The following is a 6,336-nucleotide window of genomic DNA, read 5'->3' as shown; positions in this document are numbered from 1 at the left end:
TATGTTGTACACAGCAAGACACTGTCACAAACAAACAAGCTGACAGTGTATATAGATTGTACAATGTATTTTCACTATTGCTGTAGATGAGCATTTACATAAGACTGTTTAAATTGATTGTTGTTTTATATCAAACAACTTTTATAATACTTATTTTTATTGCTATAATATTTTATAAGGGGGGTCTATGGGAGGAGCGGTGGTACAAAAGGGGAACAAGAATGTGATTCAATTCTATTTAATTAAAATATGTTTTTAAATGTTAACAAATTCAGATAAATTGAAATCATGTAACTTTTCTCATCATAATGCAATAAAAGTTTAAATAAATAAATGGATCTCATATCTGTATTAATCTGTTCTTCTGATGCAGTATAAATATATTGGATGAAGTAGTATATTTATCTTCTAAACAAACAAAAGATCAGTGTGGCCATTTTTGCTAGTACTTTGGGTTGATTGTTTGCTTATTGTTTGAGATTAAAGTCAGGTCTATTTTTCCAGCTCTGAGGCAATAATTTTATAAAGAAAAGAAAAAAGGAAAAGTGTAAAGGCAACATTTCTGAAATATAGATTTCCAATATTTTGGTTATACAAACTTAAAAGAGAGAGAGAGAGAGAGTATATAAACCAAACAGGAAATATGTTTGTTTATGTGTCAATTAAAGATTGTTACAATTTTTATCTAATAATTATTTATAAAATAATAGGTATATATTTAATACTAGAGGAAAGCTTCCTCCCTAGATTTCATATATTCCTGAAAATTATATTTGTCCTTGGTACTCTACAAAGAGATTACATGATAACGTGCAATGATTATATCTTTAGACTTTTATTTCAACTCAAAAATGTTTAATCAACTTTAAAATAAAATAAATAGCCAAAAAGATGGTCACAAATATAAAGCCATAGGTTATACGCTAAAATTACCTGTGTCCATGCAAAGAGTGGCAGACGGCATGCTTCAAAATCATCCTCACAATGAAGAACAAACTATTTTATAAGGATTCCTAATACATGGCCTTTAAACCCCTAATAAGCTAGGCTCTCCAATATTTATCTCACTTAAAACAACAGGGCCTTCCTTACAAAATGAAGGTATACCCTTTTGCACAAAATTCTAATACAAAATGAAAACAAAATGTATACATTACACTTAATTAAAATATAATAAAGACCTGGAAAAAAGTTATTAACCTGTAACACTCACCTCCAGGACTCTTGCCTTTTCTCCATGGTTCCTATTGCTACTGCAGTACCTCTGCCCCATCTGTTAGAATCCAATGAGCACTGTGGACCATGTAGACTTAAGAAGAAGAATGGAAAATGAAGGGCTCCATTAAGTAAATTTTCTGCTCATTATGCAAATCAATTTGTAGAGCTATCAGAGTCCAAATAGGTTTTAAGTTGTGTTTGCATATGTTATCCTGCAGTTTCCTGCAGGAGAACTAGTCCTTTTCAGAGTGGATGATGCCTTTGAAAACCAAGTGTTTCAAAAGAAAAGAATGGACAGATAAACCACTTAATAAGGAAATTGTTTTGTAAGTACTGAATCAGAAAAATATTTATAAATTACTTAATAAGGCAACTGTAATTGAAGTCACTTTGTGAACAGTTAATCTCCCAGAGGTGAACAAGCTACTTTGAGACTGAAAGAGATCTCAGGTGCTGTTTGGCAGAAAAATAAGTTGCTTCAACATTTTCCTGAACTGATTATTCTGAAGGCTTTCATCAGAGATAATTTTTCAGTCTATATAATTAGTGCAAATTTTACAGGTAGATAGAAAATAATGTTTTCTTAACACAAAAGAAATAAATCACATTACTAGGAGTGAAAAGAGTAAACAGTACACTGTAATCAAAATTCATATTGATTAAGGAAAGACGACCTCTGTGTTCTGTCCTGACCAAAGTTCTTTCCTTTTCTTCAGTTCTGTGTGTCTCTTATTAAAGAAAAAAGATGTGGACCATCATACTGAATGATTACCATATTCTAGATTATTTTAATCTACCTTAATATCATTGGGTTTCTATTACCATCAGAAGAATAGACTTTCTGTGGAATTTTCCAACAATTAGTTTACACACTACAAACTATTCAAAAGAGCAAACAAAGGAAGACATGATATTTATCTTAAACAAATGTAGATTTAAATTAAGAAATTCAATGATCAATTATAAACTCTACTACTACTAAATTTTAGGCTTTTGCTCATTAGAAATTCTAAATTCTAATAGTTTTTCTAAATACTCATAGTAACAAAGTAACAAAGGTACTGGATGATGAATAGTAAACAGGTTCCTTAGTTGCATATGTCATCTTGTAGTCAAGTAAACACAGAGAATTCTAAAGCAAGGGAAATTCCAGGACTCTCCAATTTTATGACTATGTACACAGAGAAAATCTGAATGACTAATATTAAATAAGGTTTTATTGAGTTCTCTCATATACTCATTTTATAGCACGTGATTTTGTTTTGACATATGCATACACTTATAAAAGCCTACTGCTGATTCATTAAAGATATTCATCGTCTATATACATGCCACAAAAGTTCCTTTTGCCTTCTTGCATTTCACTACTCTACAAGGAATAGCCACTCTCTGTATGTATACATAAACACATGCATACAAATATCACTTTATACTTTATAAAATTTGTATAAAGGTGATGATACTGGGCATATTTTTATTAGCCTTGCTAATCATACTTTCTCTCACTAATCATACTCACTTCAAAACCATTTGCGTCGTTTCTTTGTGAAGACAATTTTCTAAGGGATATGAATGCCCTGTAAGTGGAGTCCCTGACCATCTGTGTTTGAAGTTGTCTTTCAAACACTATTGGTATAAATGACAATATTTGGAGAGAGATAACCTCTCAGTTTCGAGCCAATTTCAGCCTTATTTCCTGACCAGAATTATAGAGTTCTAAGTACCTCCAAGACCCAGATCAAATCAGTTTGCTGCCTCCATTCAGGCAGGATACATTCTGTTTCTTAACCTTCTTCCTCCTGACTCTTAGAATTAGTAATTTTGACAAATCTTCTGTTCATTTTATTCTTTCTATTCTGTTTTATTTCAATTTATTTTTTTATGTAGTCCAGGCTTGTTTCAAATTTAGAGAGCAAATGCTTCCTAGAGGTGAACTCCAGACTTTTCAGTCCTGTTGAGCCAATTCCTATGCCTCACTGAGGGGAGGAGAGGGATTTGACTCCAACCTTCCCCTTCTAGGCCGAGGGTTTTGTTTGAGATGATCATGCTATCACAATTACTGTGAGTTCATATGTAAACCTACACTCTGCTATGTCCAGAAAGCAAAACATGATGTTATAAACTATCTCTGGCTTTTACAATGTTCCCACTCCACTTTTACATTAAAATCCCTGGGCCTTGAAGTGTGTTTCTATGTCCTATTTAGGACTAAGAGGACTCAACTGGGAAGGAAGAAAAAAATCATAACATAATTAGAAATCTCAACGTTGAGTGGAAAGAGAAGGAGTAGAGAGGGTAAAAATAAGAATAGTGGGGTTGGTAATCTTTTAAATACAATGTATGAATTCCCAAAGAGTTAATAAAAGCATTGAAAAATAATAGTGCCTAGTTATAGCAATAAAAAATATGGGGATGCCAATGTGAATTTTTGCCTTCGAAGCTGGCCTGTCAGAAAAGAAGAGTCATGGGCACACCAAATGTCGTAGCTGTATTTACCATCTATGAAAAGCCATCCACCTTGTAAATGAGGTTTCTTTTTGTTCTTACTGTTTTATTTCATAGCTTTTTTTTCTTCTCCACGACCCTCTGCTGTCCTATTGCTTCTCTCCTTCCTGAGAATTGGATCTTTAACTGCTCTTGTCTTTATCATTCACTAAGTTACACAGAAGTAGCTTTAAGCATACAATTTTTCCCTAGAAGTTTATCAGTTATTTATAATTGTATTCTGTAGACTCATTCAATGTACTATTTCTTCAGAGCTACAGAAAATGAAAATACAACTCTCTGTATTTTGTGTTTCTCAAGCCTAGGAAAAATATTTATGCATTTCAAATATAATAAAATTATGATAATCTTGAAGAGTTTTAAATTACCAAGAAAATAACACATTTGTAGACATAATTGCTTCTAAGTCTTCTACCTAAGAGGAATTGTAGATTTTAAAATAAGCACAGGACTAGAGCAATGGCTCCAGAACAAAGGGCTTGCACTGCTTTGACTCCTGCAGGGTTCCATTCTCAGCACCTATGTCACGCAGCTCTTCATTACCGTTAACTTCAGGGACATCCAACACTCTTCTGGGATACACAGGTACTCACACACATGTAGCTTACACATATACATACATATTTGTACACATACAAATACAACTAAGTAAAATAGGAATACCTTTCTTATTCCTAATTCTGTTGGGAAACTTACCCTAAATACCCATTCTAATGTCATTGTTTATTTATAGATTCACCACTTTGTGTTTATCAACATTAGGAAATAAAAACTGATAGAATATATTTTTTTAATATCCTCCATGACTTCACATTCCTTCCATTTAAAAGGAAACAGGAATGTTTCAGGTAAGCCTTTGGTAACACAATATTCATTTATTCTGCTTTAAAAGGGTGATTAAAAAAAATAGATGGTGAGAAGATTAAAACACACCATACATAAGCAAGTTGATCAATTTCTTTCCATTTTCATGTTTGTTTTTTATGTTTGTAAAGAACATTGATATTTTCTTTATCCTAACACTAGAAGAGACTGCACATTTGCTCATTCTAGAAAGATCTGAGAAATTTTATAGCTTTTCACTTGTTCACCAAAATAAAGAAGCATATCTAGGGCCTCCTGTCAGTTTCTTGATAGGAAGGTAAAAGATTTCTTTGATTATATACCACAGTAAAATTCAGGTCAAGATACTAAAATTAAACAAATGTGATGATTATGTCAAAGGTTTTCTGCATAAATGCATCTGTAATGTATAGAAGTCCACAGCATCATACTTCATGCAGGCATCTTGTAGTCCTAAACTAGATTTGATAGAAATCCATAAGAGCAGTTTACTAAAAACTAAGCTGAACCCATGTGTTTCTCCTGAAACAGCACTTATGACCAGGGAGGACGGCACAAATTATGACTCTCCCGGAAGGAGCACATTATCTTATATCATGATGGTTGCAAATATAGTAAACAATGGATTCATTATTATTACTGATTTTAAACCAGAATAAATCTCAAATGCTTCATCATCTAATCATGGGAAGGAAATGGGCCATGCTAGCTGTGGTAAATGCTTTTGTAATGAAATACCTTGAGTTGCATAGCAATCACAGCAGAAGCTGAATTTAGAAGGTTAGTGATTATGGCTCCTCTGGGGCAGCAGTGAAGTATTCCTATTATTCTCCATTTCAAAAGGAAATATAAATTGAAGGTCATGAACCACATTTTCTTCTACCATTTAGCAAAATGGATGTGGAGTTTAATATATCACAAAACTCTGTAATAGTTTCATTTTCACTCAAAAGTGGAAAGTGATCTTCATATTTCAGTCTAACATATACAAACACTGAAGGTAAAATGGCAGCAATCATGTAGCTCAGCCTACTTGCCTTCAGCCAGGGTAATATCTACACAGTAGACCACTTGTGCAGCTGTCCTTTTCCATGGGAATTTTGCAGAGAAGCATCTGAAGTCAAGATGCCTGTATTTTTCTTGTCATCTATTTTGATATAACCAAAGTATCTCAAAATTCAGTGACTGAAAACAACAATCTTATGTGATTCAGGAAGGGTGTGGTTCATAGTGACATCTCATGTCTCTTTCATTAGTTTACTTATGTTATTCTAGGTTGCTTATTGCTAGATGCAGCTCTTAGTTTCATTGCAGTAATAGCCTGGCTAATAGGGACTCTACTAGAAGATCCTCTAGAGTCACTGAATGAGACTCGGTCAGTTTTCCCCTGAGATTCCTGCCTCTCTTACTGCCACAGCAGTTGATTTTGAGTGACAGAATGCTGTCTGAAAATTCAAAAGCAGGTATTATCAAGTGGCAAAAAATACACTGAGAATTTCTGGGCTGAGCAAAGTGTGACTTCCATCATGTTTTAACAGGTTTAGTATGAAAAGGATGTAACCACAAGTATATACTCACTGGGTGCCTCTTAACAAATAGCAATATGTTTCAGAACTGTACCTATACGTATTACTAAGTGATGAGTAGATTCTAGAACATCTAAATTATCCAATGTTAACTTTTTATTTGGATGTTATGCCTTCCATGATAGCTAATCAAAACTTCCCCTATGTCATCAAAGCATATTTCCTAAGGTTGAAATTTCTATAC

This window comes from Mastomys coucha, unplaced genomic scaffold (assembly GCF_008632895.1).
Source record: "Mastomys coucha isolate ucsf_1 unplaced genomic scaffold, UCSF_Mcou_1 pScaffold19, whole genome shotgun sequence".
Lineage (NCBI taxonomy): Eukaryota > Metazoa > Chordata > Mammalia > Rodentia > Muridae > Mastomys > Mastomys coucha.
The sequence above is the reverse complement of the archived record's forward strand: the minus strand, read 5'-3'. Positions refer to the sequence as shown.